A 17,589-nucleotide genomic window follows, 5' to 3' on the forward strand; every position below is an offset into this window, starting at 1 on the left:
CATGGGAGGCTAAAATCTCTTCAGCTTCTAAAAGGGAATTTTAACGGCTTTCGATCGTTTACGAGCGCTGGCAGGCTCCATTAAAGGAGAAGTGTCAGCCACATTTCTGGGCCTTTCTCTTTTCACAGGACTGAGATGGAAGCAGAGGCCCTGAGGTCGGCTTCTCAGGTCTGAGGGGACACGCCCTGTCCTCTGTCCTACTGTTGACACTTTATGAACTTTGTACTCAGACCTGCACAAAATGACGATTCAGCCGAGGCCCTCACAGCTGTTACCTGCCCAGCGTACTGTCGCACGATTTCTTTTTGACATCCAACCACAGCACCTACGCAGGAGACAAACAGTGGACACGGCAGAAGTCCCACTAGGACCCTCGTGCCGTGTCTGCTCTGCTGACGGAAGTGCTTTCCTCAAATGCTGCCGCTCACAGAAAGGCCGTCGACAAAGTAATCACTGAGATGGTTCTCATGAGAGAGACGAGAACAAAAACTTCCTCAGGCAGAAGGTGAGACTAGGCTAAACTGCAGGGCCCTGGGTGAGACTTCAACACAAAAAGTCAGCTCCATTTGGTGTAAAGTTGCGAACTTTTAGCGGTACCGGCCACCAAGAGCGCAGTGAGACAAGTGTAACTGCCTTAACGAGTCCCCTCCTCCTGAGACTGGAGTCCAACCTCTGCCCCTCCTCATGGGGCTGAACTTCCCATCTGGCTTCTGCTTTTGCTTTATGAGTCAGGAAAAACGACACGAAAGCCCTTGCTTCTGAGCGATCTGTCCAGAGGCCCCAGGCCGTGGATGGGCGGCTGAAGTGTCTGGGGTCGGGCAGCCCCGCCCTCAATGGCACGGACGGACGGCTCGTAAGCCCAGCGCCCTCTGAGGTTCCCTGTGCACAGTCGGGGGCCGCACAGATGAGGCCACAGCCCTTGTGACAGTCACATTCAAATCGTGACACTTGACTGCATCCAAAGAACAATATCATAATTTACTTATTAAATGCCTTCAAATATATTCATCCTTATTTTAAGAAAACGGTACTAAGTCCAAACTTGACGAAACTAGAGAATCTTGCTTAATGATCGGACTAGAACAGAAGCCGACAACACACACTGCCCTTCTCCTCACTGGTCTTCCAGACCTCAGATTCTAGTGAGGAAGACAGACTAAGCAAATAACCAGTTACAACCTCACAAAACATCTACATCATAATTTGTTTTTTAAAAAAAAGGAAGAGATGATATCCTGTAATGACCTATAGTGGAAAAGAATCTAAAAAAGTATATATAACTGAATCGCTTTTCTGTACACCTGAAACACAACACTAAATTAACCATACTTCAATTTTTTAAAAAAAGATAATCAATGAGGAAAAAAAGGAAGAGAGAAATTCAAAATAAATCAATGACCTGACTTTAACAATACATATTTTTAAATACTGGGAGTACACAAATTAGATATTCAGTTAAAACATTATGATAAATTCTGTAATTTCTTTCAGTTTAAAGAAGTTGCTTCGTATAATGGGCTACTGCTCAACAATAAAAAATACACAACAACTGGGGTGAATCTCAGACGCATATGCTAAGTGAAAGAAGCCAGACTTTCAAATGCTACTGCTGTCGAATTACATTTATATGTTACTCTGTAAAAGGGGGAACTATGGGGTAGAACACTCCGTGATTCCGAGGGGTGAGACATGGGAGGAGAAGAGGAAGCTGTGGGGTAGGGGCAATTTGCTGAGGGATGGGCTGTCCTAAATCTTGACTATGGTGGAGGTTACAGGACTACACGCAGTTACAAAACCCGCAGAACTACAGACCAAAAAGGATGAACTTCACAGTGTGTAAGTTACACCTCAGTAAACCTGACTCAACACCAAACAGCTGATATTTTTCACTAAAATACGGAGAGTTGCCCCAAATCAGACGAAAAGAGTCTTAAGAGCGTATGTTGCCAGCCATGAAAGGGAGCCGGGTCCACAGGTTTGGGTTTTTAGGAACTTGGTTCAGAAGGTAAAGGCATGCGTTTAGAAGCTTCAATAAGTCAAGTTCTCCAACTCACTGAGTCGCATACGACCAAATGCTGATGCGAGGGAGGTAAGAATCCCAGCATTCCCGCTCCCCCCGGGGTCAACCAGCCGTTTCCCCTGGTGCCGCCCACATCTGCTCCACCAGTTCTGGCCAGCGGGCAGCATCTGGGCCAGGGCTCACCATCCCGTCGGGGCAGGAAACACCAGGCCTCTCCATTCAAGAGCGTAATTTACAGAAACCAGCTCTGTCTTTCCTCTGTCTTCCAGTTAGTTAGTGGCCTGCTTCTGAGCCAGGTGCCCGGAGTAAAGCCTGACGGGTCAGCCGCAGGCACGATGCTCACAGGATGGAGGGCTCTCAGGATGCGAAGGACAGAAAGCTAGACCAACAGCTCCCAAGTTCTGGGCTGACAACGTTCATTCCAGATGGACAGGTGCGCAGTCTAAGTGGGGAAGACGATGGGATGCGGTTAAAGACCACAGTCTGCACCATGAACCGACAGCACGGGGAACCCAAGGGTTCTAGAACCAGGAGGTTAGCGCGAGGCTGCTGTCTGCCCTGCACCTGAGTTAGCCATCGCCAGCGTTAACAGCTCTGGTCATTAACGGTCTGCCTTACGTGAAGTCAAAATCTTTCTTGTAAAATGTTATTTTGACCTTTGGAACAATATAGATGATTTCTATTCCCTCTACTAAATAACAGCCTCTCAAGTGTGAAAACGAAGCTTTCAAGTTTCCACTTTAGGCCAAAGCATATACTGAAGTAGTTTCTAAGAAGTATTTACAATTGCCAACTAAACGACGTTAATTCCTTGACCGCAGTCACCAGAAGCGTCATTCTCTATCCACCATTCTCTGGTGGCCAGCAAGTCAGCCTTGGGTCATCCAGAAGCCCTAGGAGTTGAAAGGTCGCATAATCTCAAAAGGCAGATGCCAGAGGCTCTGAATGTTACACCAGCAATGGCTGGGGGGGTGGGGGGATGGCGGGCAGGGGCACTCCAGCTTCGGACACTGGGGGCACAGCCAGGGGTTAGTTCTACCCCAGAGCCAGTGGGGTAAGCAGCTCGGTCCTGCCTTCCAGAGGGAAATCAGGGGAGCCTGGCTCCTGTGACAAGAGCGGCCTCCAGGGCTGGATGCCAGCGCTACACAGCCTGATCCAATTCCCCTGATTTCAGGGCATGAAGCAGCAATGTCAGCGGCTAAAGGTCATCTCTGCAATCTCTCCCCTCCAAAAGTGAAAGACCAAGAGGCACCCACAGGTCACAGAGAAGCTGGCCAACTGGCTGGCCTGCTGTCACAGCCCTGTCCTGCGGCAGATGCACTTCCTTCCCCGACCACAGCGAGTCCTTACGAAGGACTTAGGAGTCCCACAGCGGGGCTTACGAACACGCCTGGTCCCGTTCAACTTTTCTTCTGAGAGAGTTCGTGTAGATTACAAAGACAAAATATAATTTATCTCTTTCAGACCTAAATTTAGTTAAAATTCAAACTGAAGAGCAGATATTATTGACTATGTTTAAGAACAGAGACATTCCACAAACCTTAAAATAATAAAAGAGCCTCAGAGAGGACATTTGCTTCAACCCCTTTCCCAACCATTGAAGTTTTAGTTACTTTAAACCTTGGAGTATTTGACTAGGATTTACAGAAAATAACTCGAACAGGAAGGGAGATGATGATGAAAGAACAGATATTTCTGCACTAGAACTCCTCATTCTTCACAAACCAGACCAATAAAAATAATGTTTTGTTTGATGAGTTAAGCTCATTTATTTATTTTAGAGGCTGTGGGTGATCCCTCGGTATTGAAAGAGAAATAAAAACTATTTTGTTTAATATTTCAAACTGAAAGAGTGGTTCTCCCTTTACATGAACATACCTTGGACAGGAGAGACGGGAAAAGACAAGGGCTCCTGCTGGCACAGCATCGGGCGGCCAGGGAACAGCATCGCCAGAGCCTGTCAACAACACTCACCAGCGCATCAGGTGCTGGGACAGCACAGCGAGCTACTGGAAAGACTTGGCTGCATATTTCAAATGTGTCGCTCAGCAAAGTTCCTTGCGTTAGCTAGAAGAAGGCGAGCAAGTACTAACAGCTTTCATAAAAAGAGCCTATGATTTATACATCCCCACATCTTGCTATAGCTCATGCTGATCTGTCTTTGCCAAAGAATCTTCCCCAGTTGCACCCAGCAAGCCTCAGATTAACTTGAAAACATCTAACTTCTTATTCATGTAGTATTTTCCTCGGTAAGAAGTTGTGGATTTATTATTTGGTACTGTTGGAAGATATTCTTCTTCAGGTTAAAATAATGGGCATAACTGAAAAGCTGGTGGAGAAGAGAAACGATTTCTATGCACGTGATGATCATAACACTGTTAAGAAGTCTTTCCAAGCAGCACTCTCTCCTCCAAACATAAAATCCGCATCAGCTTACACCAAACGCTGAGCAAGCATCACTAAATTAGAGAAGTTAAATATTGAAGTTATACATAATTTATTAGAAGTAGCAACTGCTTAGAAGCTAAACTAAGTAATTATTCTACTTTTTAACATGTAAGGAAGGATGCTTATATTTTCACTCCACAGAACAGGAAGAAAACTTTCTCAGGGAATGTGACTTTAGACATTAAATTCAAAAGCGTCTGCCTTTGTTGCCTCAGTGGCCTTTGTCACCTGTGACTGGGGGAGTTGGCAAAGCCACCGAGAGGGAGGGGGATTTATCAACGAGCTGCAGCCGGGGGTCACACTCACAACCGCTAGTTTCTCGGAACACACGGGAAAACTCGCCACAGGAAAAACTCTAGCAAGTCAAGAAGAAAATGTTTTAGGATTTCAGCTTAGAGGGTATATTTTTCCTATTTGTTTTAGTACATTTTTGTGTGTAGGATGAGTGGACTGGAAACAGCACCCACAAACGCTTGGCTGTAAACCCTGAAGTGTTATGTAATGTGTCCACATAGTAATTCCTCATATCACACTTCCAAACACAGGAAAACGTGTGTGTGTGTGTGTATGTGTGCGTCTTCCAATATAATAGGGGCGGGAGGGGAAGTCTCCTGGTGATTTTATTCAACAACTCTAAATTTACATGAAGTATCTGGGTAGCTTTTTTTTAAAAGAACTTTTGTGTAGCATGAGAATGGGCTATTTTATACTAGTGATTTAAAGATTCTGACACCTCCTAGAAGCTTTTAAAACATCATATACATTAAAATCCCTCCTAAGTAAAGATTTAGACGTGCTCTCCTTTGCTTCAGCTCATGCAGTGAGGACACCTGCATGTGTACGTCTAAACAGCACAGAAGGTGGACAGTGTATAAATCCCTCTACCTTTGGCATTATTGTAAAGCACACACTTATCAATAAAACGCAAACATGTCACATGCATGTGACTCCCTTCATATCTGTGTTTGTAAGAACTTCACAAATCACCAACCTGTAAAGTTAGGAAAAAATAAAAAACAAGCTGGGTAACATATTTTCTAGTGTGTAGCCTTAAAAAGACATTAACCAATTTCAAACAAATCAGCCAATAAACCAACACGAAAAAAGTGGTCATTTTCAACTGATAAGATTAAATCATCTATGAGCAGGTCATAACATTTTATTTATGAAAAAAATTTTAAGTCACTTTTTACAAAAATAAGGAATATGTTCCCTGGTTTATTATCAGTTCAAAAACAATCGGAAGAAGATGAAACATGTAGATTTGCGTTACTTATACAACGTTTCTTATTCGTTGGTCTTTTACTGCATAGGAATGGCACCTCGATTAATCTTTCAAAGCAGGGATTCCGGAAGCTATAGTTAACCTCTGTATTAGAAAAAAAAGACAGGAATTTCAATGCAATGTATCTAAATAATGTAGTTCCTAACAGCATTTTTAAACACAGAAGTATAAATTTAAAGAACCGTGACAAAGGAAAAACGATGAATTAATAAAATAGCATTCCACTCTTATTTTCTAAGATTAGAAATAGTAAATTATTTATTTTTACTACAATTAAGAACATTTTAATGATCAGACAACTGGGCAAAGCTATGAAGTAGTGGGTCAGTCTATGGCGACATGGATTTTTCTTTTTACACAGTGGACGTGAGCGTGTAGCAGGGGGTGGGAACAACCCTACAATCCCCATTCCCGGTCTTCATCCATTTAGGAGTGTTTACTACATGTGGCAAAGGTAGATTTGCTGGTGATGAAGTCGGGATAAAATGGAAAAAATGTGAACCTTGACCTTCTTAACACCACTTAAAAATCAGAACCAGGCCCCTCCATACACCACCCCACGGCCTTCAGCTCGACACACTGGAAACCTGACCCCTCGTCCGGGCAGAAAGGATGCTTGTCAAACTCCAGCTAAGCGGCAACCCCGCGGCGTCCCCCACTCTGCTGCCTCGCCCCCGCCACCAGAAGACAGAGAGATTCTTCTAAAGAAAGCCCAATTTCATATGGATTCTAGAGTTTACAACACTGTCTGACGTAAGAACTATTTTTGCCTTGTTTTCAAAGTTCATTTGCAAAACATATCACAGAGGATATAAATCTGGACTCAACAAGAAAGAACGTTTACATTTTTATTGCTGGAGCATAGAAACTCCACCATCTGTGTTCACTGGGTCCCTCTTCATGCGTTATCATCTAAACCCACCGAAGTACCCTAACTTCATCGCCCCCCTTCAGACGTCAATTGCTTTCTGTAAGAAATGTTTCTCAACTACGTTTCTTTATAACCTTTCTTCCCTGTTTTGCCCTTGATTATAGAAACTTTTATTTTACATCTCCTCTCTCACTTCTTAAACCTGGTAGATTTGCAATAGCCGAAAGAGCAGTAGCAGAGGGGACAACAATTCTGTAAAATGCAGCACATGCACAACTGATCTGTGTTTATTTCCAAGAGAAACAGAGATGCCCGAAAATGCCTGTTGTCCTCTATTTTTCCAAACTCGAAAACCTGAAACTAGGCAAAAATGAGGTGAAATTTCGCAACCAATTGAGCTAAGGTGATAAAATCCATGGGGAAAGAGGAGGAGAAGGAGATTAAATGACATTAAAAAATATCCAAGTCTTCATTTGATTAACTTTAATCTAATTAGAAAAAGTCACTGCTCGGTTCCCAACCAAACAAGGAGGCCTCAGAAGGTTTATGTAAAAAGGAAAAAAAACAAGGTTAGAGCAGCAAAAATAATGCTGAATTAAAGCACTCGGAGGCCGACGGCTTTGAACCTGGGCTCCACCAGCCCTGTAGCCGGCGAGGCCGTCTGCAGAGGCCCAGCTCCTGCTAACAGAGCCCCCATTGTTTCCAGAGGCAGTGAGAAAAATGCTGCTTTATATCTGCTCACACCACAGCCCCAAGAAAGGCGGCCGAGGGTGCGCAATCCCCGGGAAGGAGAAAAATGCGGGGTTACACACAGCCCCTCCCCCCTCCCCGCCATCCCCACTCACACAGAAAAACACACCTTTCTGCTAGAAACTAGCTGAGCTCCACCCCTGGCACGCAGGCTGCGGCAAAGGATGTTACGGTGGCGCGTGATGTATACCTGGCCATTTCTGATTCATGTGGCATTGGGCATTTCTCTGCCCTCTACCCACCGCCCCTCCGCCTGCACCTCAGCTCACGCCTCGGCCGGTGCGGCCTGGCAGCCCGGAGAAGAGCCCGCACCTGGGGGGGTGCGGTGCTTCCACACCTGTTCAGAATGTCTGTGCAGTAGTTAACGATGAACGCTTACTCCAGACCAGACAAACAGTAGACAGTGCATGTGTGGATATGCATATATGAATGGGCAATGTGGCCGGGAACAAAGGGTTTACTGTGTGAGCTGAATCAGTGCAGGGGACACGCTTTAAAAAAGCTGGAGCTTCACAGAGTTTACATTACAGACGGGAAAAGAGGCCTAAAAATGTTAAGTGCTTGGAGCTACTGCGGGCCGTGCAGAAGGCGGGTCGTCGGGCGCGAGCAGGACCCAGTTTTCAGTGAAGGGCAGGCCTCAGCCACCAGACCAGCAAGTCCACGGCCACTTGGACTGGCCTCTTGAAGTTCAACGACAAAACCTGCCGAGATCACAGCGAGGAACACACCTGAGAGCTTTTTAAAATCGTTCTCTATAATATACGGGTTTTATTCCTAACTTTGGAAAAGGCAGAGCTGGGAGGTGTCTGGTTGGGAGCTGGGGCCGCAGGCTGGGGACTCAGGCGGCCGCTCTGCTGCCCTGGCAGGACAGCCTGCTCGGGTCCTTTCCAGAAAGACAAACCACCCAGCACAGCAAACTCACAGGATGATAACAGAAATGCATTTTTTGGTTTATACTACATTAATAGTTTTGGTAACTTTCGAATTAGCACCACCCCCCAAAAAAGCAGTTAACAAAGCATCCGTGTTGTCCTTCAGTTTCTGCAAAACTCTGCTTCAGACAAGTCGCATGGATACATTCAGCCACGTTTCTCAATTTACTTACAATAATTTTACAGAATCTGTGTGTTTCCTTCTATGATTTTAATTCGGGTGAATTCTCTAATACATGGAAAAATGACTTTGAACTCAAAAGCATAAATTGTAACAATTTTTAAGTTGAAATATCCACACACTGCATTTTTAAAGGGCATGCTAATATAGTCAAAATAAGGGACACTTTAAAACAGTGGTTAAATCAGCATCATAAAATAAGCCTTACAAGTTTTCTACAAAGTTTTTTTCCTCTCTGAAATGTTAATGAAGACATATCTTATCTATACTATTATAGGGTAATACAAGCGATTAGGCACGAGTCTTAAGAGGTAACAGTAAGGTTACGTCTGACAGATTTGATAGTGTTTGTGGGCAAATACAGACAGAAATAATTTTGACAAATCTAGAATCCATCCATCTGGATTTTACAACACAACTCTGTGCACTCAGACCACCAGAACACTTTACATCCTAAGGTCCACTCAGCCTAAAAACGGAAAACTCAAAGCCTTCCCTAATTATTACACGAGAAGGTCTCCACCACAAAGATCCTTAGAAACAAGTGGACACGCATCTTAGATACAGATCAAGGTATAAGAGGAAATTTCCCTTTACTGCTTGAGTAACTTTGAATTATTCATAAGTATGAGTCAAAGATGTTTAATAAAAATAAGTCAGTAAATCAAAAGAAAATTCTGAGAAAACAAACCAGAATAAAAGTTAAAGTTGGTGAGAGGTGAAACTAAAAGAAAACCCACGTTCAGGAGCCCTGACAAGGGAAGGCAGAATGTCTGCAGGTGGAAGAAACATCCTGTTATTTCATAGGTGTTTTCTCCCCAGGGAGGCCACTCTAGGAGTGCCGGGTCCCAAGAGTTCACCTTATCTCCCAATAGCTGTTCTGCAATCAGGAGCTGTTCACCCATAAATGTACTCACCAGTCTATGCTAGGTGGGTAACCAGGTCACCTGGGAAACACTTTCCTGTGTTGATGGGGTGAGTATACAGATGAGCAGGGGGGCAAGTGGGGATCTGGACTGAAAGCACTTAGTGTCATAAACTGAGTGCATTCCCATCACGAGACCGCCTCAACCCCAGGGGACAAGAACGATGGAAGGAAATTGAGAACACGGCTTTGCAGAGCACCGAGGTGGGCATTTTTACATCCCTTCCTTCATTTAATAGTTTGAAAGGCTCTTTGAGTTAAAGAACTTTACAGATGATGAAATTCATCTCGGAGGTGTCACACGGGACAGAGCTGGGGGTCATTCCTGAACCTCTGACTTCAGTTGAGGGCTCTTTCCGGACCCTCTGCTACCAAGGTTGTAAGCAGATGTTGAGTAGCTGTAGAATGTACAGGAATATATGGCATAGACTGTGTATCCAGATACTTAATATCCAGGAAAGTAGCTCTGTAACCAGAATCTTAGAAAGCAGTAATTGTGTATTACTGGAAATCAGGAGTACAAAGGTACAAACCTCGAGTTATATAAGTAAGCACTGGGATGTGATGCACAGCACAGTGACCACAGGCAACAGGGCTGGGTGGCACATCGGAAAGCTGCTAAGAGAGTAGATCCCAGAAGTCTTCACCACAGGGAAAGAAAACCTTTTCTCGGGATCTACGTGAAATGACGGATGCTAACTTTCTGTGGTGATCATCTCACACGGATGTTGTGATCAAGTCATTGCACTGCACACTTTAAACTCATACACGGCTGTGTGTCAAGGACATCTCAATAAAACTGGGGAAAAAGAGGAATCGAGAGTAGATTGCGTATGAATATTTAAAATTTAAAATGCTCGTTTAAAATTAATTACTCATAATTCACATGCGCTGTCCTTCTAAAAGTGATTTAAGGACACCTTGTAACGTGAATACCCACAACTGAAACAATAACATGAGAAGGAGATATTGAGAAAGGGAGCTGACACCACGTCGTGACAGCAGTACGGACGTCGGGCCCCTCTCGGTCCCCAGCAGATGGGCAGCTGCCGCCAGGAGGGGCCCCGGGCGGCGCGGTTCCCAGGATGCTCTGCTCTGGCATGGGCACAACCAGGAATGCTTTCAAGGGTGCCTCTGTAGATGCTCACGTGTTCCCTCGGTTTCTGTCCTTTGTGTTTTAAGGGCACCCTTAGAGAAGGCAAAGGCCCCCAGAGATCAGCCCAGCGCAGGCACATGTGATTCAGGCGCGCACTCCCTGGCCAGCTAACCCGAGGCTGCAAAGAAGAGCCGGGCAGGGGTCTTTCTTTTTGCAGCAATGATTTCAGACTCTCTCTGCTCTTGGCAGAGGCTGGAGGGCTGCGCAGATCTCGCAGGTGGGGTACGTGGGTGTCCTGAACTGGCCATCCAGGCCCCGGCCACGGCCATTAGGTGTTTACCCAGGAATGTCTCTGACATTGTTAGGAACTGAAAATCCCAGGACCATCTTACTAGCAGGGGAAGAAAGTGGATGGAAATGTTTACAGGCAGAAAAGAAAGCACTGAGGGTCCGCAAGAAGAGCCCACAGAACCCACAACCAGGAGCGCCGTTCAGGAAAGAGGCAATTCTGTCCCGGGGCATTGGGTGGGCTCTCTCCCCGTCACTCTGGAGGACGCTTGGTAAGGACAGGAGCGGTCGCCCCCAAACACGGCCCGGCCCTCCTCCTGGGGGCGACTGTCAGAAGCCCGGTAGGCTGGCTCCTTGGGACGTTCCCCCCGACCCCAGAAAGGTGACCCTAACAGGGCGGGGGGCTGCAGGCGGAGGGGGTCTCTGACCATGCCTGCCGCCCCAGAGGGAGGGGCCAACCTCTCACTGTAGGAGGAGCAGGTCACACGGTGCCTGTGCCCTGGGCAGAGCGGGGACAAGGCTGTGTGACAGGCGGCTTCTGCCCACGGGCCGCTCGGGCACCTGCGCTGACATCTCCAGCTCAAGGGCGTAAGTGGAGGAATCGGTGCTGGTTTCTCCCAGTCGCTCCTGCTCTGGTGCCGGGTGACAACCGTGGGACTGCTGTAACCGGCTTTAGGAAGAAGTGTGCTTTGTGGTCCCTGCTGTGTCGCTGGACCGTGAGGAAGCCAGGACACGCCTCCCACTGCCTCCGAGCGGGAAGCTCAAAGAAGGGCGCATCGTTCAGCTCGGACTTTCAGGCCCATCGTGCCCTTGACTCGCAGAAGGAGAACATGTGCCCATCAATCCGCAGCTCCACTCTCTCTCCCCTCCCCCAAACAGCCCCCCACGCGTGTTCAGAGCACGGCTGTACCACTCCAGGCCAAACCATCACCGAGGCTCCTGCCCGTGAGGTGGAAGCCTCGGATGGGCCGGGTGCGCCCCACCCCAGCACATTTGGTCTTTTCAGAGAAGGAAGCGCGCTGCAGCGCTGGCCACCCGGGAGACAAATAAATACTCTTCTGTCCACATACTCCTCTTAATAGAACGCTTACTGTCGCTACACCCAAGACGCACCTATGAAGCTTAAAAAGTCATTTAGGAGCAGTACACAAAACACACTATTAGTTAAATGAAGCCCTGTGATTAGTTTTATTTTTCTTGATATCACTTCTCATAGACGGCAGACGTGATAAAGTTGACTGAGTAACTAATTTCTGTAAGCAAAGAAATGTGCACGGGCCCTGGGGCTGAGTGCCACCTGCCCCAGGCGCTGGGTGCACGGCATCCCCCGGCCACAGACGAAACACATCCAGGCTTGGGTGGCTTCCCCTCGTGTCCTCCAAACTGAACACAGCCATCCGCGCCCCAGCCCTACCGCCCACCGCCGCCCACCCCCTGCACGCTCAGACGTTATCGTTATCTAACGACGCTGTGAGCATCCAGACGAGAGGCCCCAGTGCCGTGGGCTGAGAAAGGGCCGGCCGGGCGCAGGCGGGAAGCCCTCCAGCTGGGGCCTGCTCGTGACTCTTGGCCTCACTGTTTGAGACTTTCTGGCATTTTTATTGCCTGTTGTCTCAGTGATAATGTGCAAGCATAGAGATATATTAAAACCCTAAGTAAATACATTCAAAGAGAGAGAAAGAATAGGCCATTCGAGAAAACAGCATGAGAACATTAATTCCGAAGCAGCACGTACAGAGAACGCAGTATTTTAATTTTTCAAATTGCCATAAAAGTGTTAGTTGAGGCCATTATTATTTCAGTTGAGTGCTTCGGGGAGCACAGATAAATAAATAAATTATAAATGACATTCCATGAAATGAAAAGCTGAAGGCAAGCCCTGGTGAGCTGGACTTCTCCTGTCCCTTTTTGTTCCGGAAATACTTCGTGAAATTGTGAAAGCACTAATCTACAAAAGAAAAGCGCAACTACCTTCACTTCAGATTTATCTGTTCCATGCTAATACAATAAAATTGCTGTATGAAGCTGCCATTGCTAATAATAAGGAGAGACAATTATGATGTATTCTTGTAAGGATTTTTTAAAAAGTTACAAACAGCTCAATTCTTTCCTTATAAGTCTCATAATACTTTCTGCATGAACATAGTCCAGACTAAGATTAACCTCATGGGACTTCCCTGGTGGCGCAGTGGTTAAGAACCTGCCTGCCAATGCAGGGGACACGGGTTCGAGCCCTGGTCCAGGAAGATCCCACATGCCGCGGAGCAACTAAGCCCGTGCGCCACAACTACTGAGCCTGTGCTCTAGAGCCCGCGAGCCACAACTACTGAAGTCCGTGCACCTAGAGCCTGTGCTCTGCAACAAGAGAAGCCCCCGCTCGCCGCAACTAGAGAAAGCCCGTGTGCAGCAACAAAGATCCAACACAGACAAAAATAAAATACAAACAAATAGATAAATTTTAAGGAAAAAAAAAGATTAACATGGCAAGAAACTTGCCCTTTTTTCTTTTTCTTTTCTTTTTTCTGAATGTGAACAAATACACGATATTGATCTTAAAGCCAAGGAGCCCAGAGGTGCTGGGACATTGTGCTTCTGGTGACGTGGGAGCATCTCTGGGCTCCAGACTGTTTCCCGGGCAAATGAAGCATGAACTCCGAGTGCGAGCAAAGCATGCGCCCTCCTACGACTGGACGGTTAGGTTCCCAGATCCCTTCTTACAAATGAATCTCTCCCTGGCCCAGGTACTATCTCCTGCCCTTACCGTCCTCTGTCTTTGCCCGCGGACAGACCTCCACGCCCACAGCAGCAACGTGGCTCGAACGCAGTGCTGAGGGGACAGAGGACGCCCACCAGGCTAGCAGCAGCGACAGCTTCCTTCCCACAAGGGGCTCAGACGATACTTTAACTGTAGTAACTCGATCCATATTAAAGGTAACAATTCAACACTTACTATTTCTATTCTCTTGCCTGTGACTTGCACGATGTGTGATACATATGCCTAATAAGCAAGAAAAATGATGATTAATGCTTCACGGAAAAGCTGAAGTAGAAATGAACACATTTGTTTGTAACTAGACTCTTCTAAATTCTTTTCCCCAGCTGCTCTGTCAGAACTTACTCTCTTTGCAGGGAAAAGATAGCCCTTTGGATGAAACAGCCCCCATTTGCTAGCTACGTGTGACAACATCCAAAAGGGGTACAATATATCACCCAAACAGCTCACAAACCGGCTGGTCACATTATTTATTACGAGCCACACATGTGACAAATTATTTAGCTCAGTTGATCCTAATATGTCAAAGAGCAAGCAATTAGCCAGCGCAGTCAGAGGGCTGTTTGTGGAATTTATGGAAGCGCTCAAGCGGCCCGGCACTTCAAAGCCCCATTAAGGGGAACCTTTTAATGACTCACTGGAGATGACAAGCATTACACAGCACATATGGCAGCCGAGAAGCTGGCGGCCGATTCTGTTACACTGGCCTCCGCGGCCTCCCCTCCCCAGCTGTTTACGTGTCTTCAGCGAGGGCCGGGCTGCGTCAGCATCTCGGTGCTGGTGCCGCAGACCCGGGCTCTGGGAACCGCTGGAACCCCACACTTTTCTGGGTCTGGGCGACTTATTCCACAGACGAGGAAAGACAGAAAACTCAGACAGCCAGGGGCAGCCCGGGGACGTCCGACGAGCGGCCCTTCCCGCTCTGTCCCTGTACTTTATAGAGGCAACGTGACAGTGAGAACCCCCCTTCCAGGCTGTCGGGAGGGCAAGGGGGTGCTATGGGGACGAGGAGGGTCTCGCGGTGAGCCCCAGGTTTGCCGGGCGAGCGCACGTGCCACCGGCGTCGTGCACTTGCACCTCCTCCCAGCACTTGCCCTTCAGGCGGCTGTCACTCGGGCCGGGGGCATGGCCGCCCCGCTTTGGGGAGAAGGGAATCTGGGGCAACGGCTCTGAGCGCAGGGCCACGGTGTCTCTGGAGACGGGCACACGGGTTTCGAGCCTCGGCATCCGGCGGCACCGGGGCAGAAGGAGAGAGAGAGACCCGGCCTGAGAGGCCTGCCTGGCGGGTGAGAGGCCCGAACCCGAGCGCTTGCGTGTTTGTAAGTGATGACGACCCCGGCTCTTTATCAGGGGTGTCGGGTGCCTCGGCAAGGCCAGCTGGGTGGGTGGGAGGAGCTGGTGACAGCAGCCAACCAACCCCCACCCAGGCCCCTCGCGGGGAGGGAGAGGCGAGTGTCCAGCCACACCGGGGGGCCCACCCCTGCCCACCCCTCACCTCCTGCATGAAACCCCCAGCGGCTGCGCTTCCGGGTCCCCCAGGGCCACAGCAGCACAGCTTGTGAGAGGTGGCAGCCCAAGAGGGGACCGCCGTCTTTCACAGGGCTCGTCCCGCGATGTCCCCCGGGGACAGCACTGCCGCCCAGCCTCCGGGCCGCCAGTGCCAGCAGTCACTCTGTTCCTGACTCGAGTGTTTCACTCTGGCCTGATGGAATTTCAAATTTATTACCTTGCTTATATGCAAAAGCTGATGGAAGAAACGTGAAATTTGAGAGGTGACACAGAAAGACGCGGACGTTTCTTCCACAGTGTGGTTTAAATGCTGACCCTCCCTCCCAGTGCACCTTCTATCCAAGTGCTGACAGAACTGGGGACCACGGGCAGCCTCTCAATTACACTGTTTTGAACAACTAAGTACCATGGCAGGGTGGCAGGGCGAGAGGGAAGACACACTCGTTTGAAATAACATCAATCAGTCCCAGTTTCCACGATTCAAGGGGCCACGTGAAAGAATCTGTTTAAAAAAGAGGTAAAAAAATGAGCTGTAATTATTGTGAGCATGACCTCACAATTCTAAGTGTTCGATGTCAATGCAGACGTAGAATTCTATCCCTTTAGAAAGCTAGAGTTTTGGGTGGGGAGCACCCACGGCCTGTCCACGCCATGAAGGAAGCAGCAGCACGTTCTCCCACCAGGGGCCGAGGTCCCTTGGGATGGATGTCCCCTAGTGGGACCGGCAGTGGATTCAGAGCCCTGGGCGGAGTGAGGGACTCTGGGAAAACGACAACTCGAAAAGATGCCAAAGACGCGTTTGAGGATATTAGATAAAATTGTTTCATAAAATGCAAAAAGAAAAATTCCAATATTTCGAAGTATCCTTATGTTATTTAAAATATGAATATGTACTTAATTTAGCAAATTAAATATTTATTTAGTCACTTAACCATTTTGTCCACATTCCTTAAGGTTTAAATATTCGGTTGGCTCAGAGTATTTTTTGTTTCTTCCCTTTGGAAAATATGGGACGGCCTCATATTTGAGGTTACCTATTCCTGGGCATGTGTAATTCAAAATAAAAAGAATACAAAACTGTAAAATACCGTAAGAATATGCAAAAAAGTTCTATTCCAAAAAAACTCTTTCAAATGAATGAATTTGAACTAATGTAAAAGAACATCAATCTTGATGTTTGTGATTCAGATTTTATAGACAATATTCGAATAACTTTTATTTAACCAAATATATTTTATTTTCAATCTTTTTTCCATTTACATACTACATAAATACGTAACACACACACAAAAACTGGAAAAGTATGTGCCAACACAATCTCTGTTAGGATTAAAAAGATTTTTTTAAGTATATAAATGCTAAAAGATACATTATAGAAATATTTTAGTCATTTAATTAACACACACATGCACACAAAATAAAACCCATGGCACTCTATTATCATCTCAAAACTGTTAAACACCAGAATTACACAGGTAGATTAGAAATCAGAAGAGATTTTAAGACTATGGAATCTTGACAACTAAAGTCACTAAAGTACTGTATATCAAGACGTTCTCAATGGGTTTTTTTATCTTGGAGTATTGCCAAATATTTTCACAATTTCTATTTGCCAAAGTAAACTTGACAAAGTAAAATGTGCTCAGAATAAGAATTAAGATTGTTCATCTCATGTTTTAAAATATGCAGGAAAAATGATTTTGTGTGCACGTGTGTGTTAATTAAATGACTAAAATATTTTTATAATGTATCCTGGATTGCATCTTCATTAAACAAAAAGATAATTCAGGGCTTCCCTGGTGGCGCAGTGGTTGAGAGTCCGCCTGCCGATGCGGGGGACACGGGTTCGTGCCCCGGTCCGGGAGGATCCCACGTGCCGCAGAGCGGCTGGGCCCGTGAGCCATGGCCGCTGAGCCTGCGCGTCCAGAGCCTGTGCTCCGCAATGGGAGAGGCCACAGCAGTGAGAGGCCCGCGTACCACAAAAAAAAAAAAAAAAAAGATAATTCAGTGTTGGTAACACTAGAAATATGACCTGCGTTTGGGGTTATGCTGAGGAGCTGAAGGTGATGAGAAAAGAAAAGGCTTTGAAGTGAAACGTAAAAGAGATCATTTATTGATTTATATAATCCTTAATCTTTAAGCAAAGGATGTAATCCTCATGATGCAATAAACAGACTCCGAAAATAAATGTGAAGATTCGTTAAGGAAACAAAGCTCTGCCCAGGTTCCTGGGAGGCTGTGGGGTGAGGCTGGAGAAGGTGGAAGGGCTGGGAGCAGAAGACCCAGGTTCATGGGGGGCTTTCAGGCAATTCCTGAACTTCTGTGATGTGACACTCCCTCACCTAACAGGGGACAACCATACTACCCAGTGCCATCGTGAGCACTGATTAAATGAGGTGACGTTTTCTGAAAACTCTGACACACGACACAAACGTTAGGTATTAATACGGACATTTGTTTGTTTCTGCAATGAACTTTTACCTGGAATATACCATGAAATAAAACTCTCCC

At 46.7% G+C, this 17,589-nt stretch overlaps 1 protein-coding gene and 1 long non-coding RNA gene across 5 annotated transcripts in view; both read right to left on the minus strand.

Annotated features, from left to right (window-relative positions):
• The window catches only part of GMDS (GDP-mannose 4,6-dehydratase), a 479,997-nt gene that overhangs the window by 193,779 nt on the left and 268,629 nt on the right, over positions 1-17,589 (minus strand). The gene's annotated exons all lie outside the window — the stretch shown is intronic.
• LOC109551529 (uncharacterized) overlaps positions 5,613-17,589 on the minus strand; it is a 31,343-nt gene continuing 19,366 nt past the window's right edge. Inside the window, exons 2-4 of one of the 2 annotated variants that reach the window (XR_012334264.1) lie at positions 15,485-15,580; positions 13,747-13,794; positions 5,613-5,837 (exon numbers count right to left, since the gene is read on the minus strand). This is a non-coding gene — a long non-coding RNA (uncharacterized lncRNA). Of the gene's footprint in view, positions 5,838-13,746; positions 13,795-15,064; positions 15,581-17,589 lie in introns of both variants that reach the window. The other variant, XR_012334263.1, reaches the window with a different exon arrangement.

This window comes from Tursiops truncatus, chromosome 10, assembly GCF_011762595.2.
Source record: "Tursiops truncatus isolate mTurTru1 chromosome 10, mTurTru1.mat.Y, whole genome shotgun sequence".
Taxonomy (NCBI): domain Eukaryota; kingdom Metazoa; phylum Chordata; class Mammalia; order Artiodactyla; family Delphinidae; genus Tursiops; species Tursiops truncatus.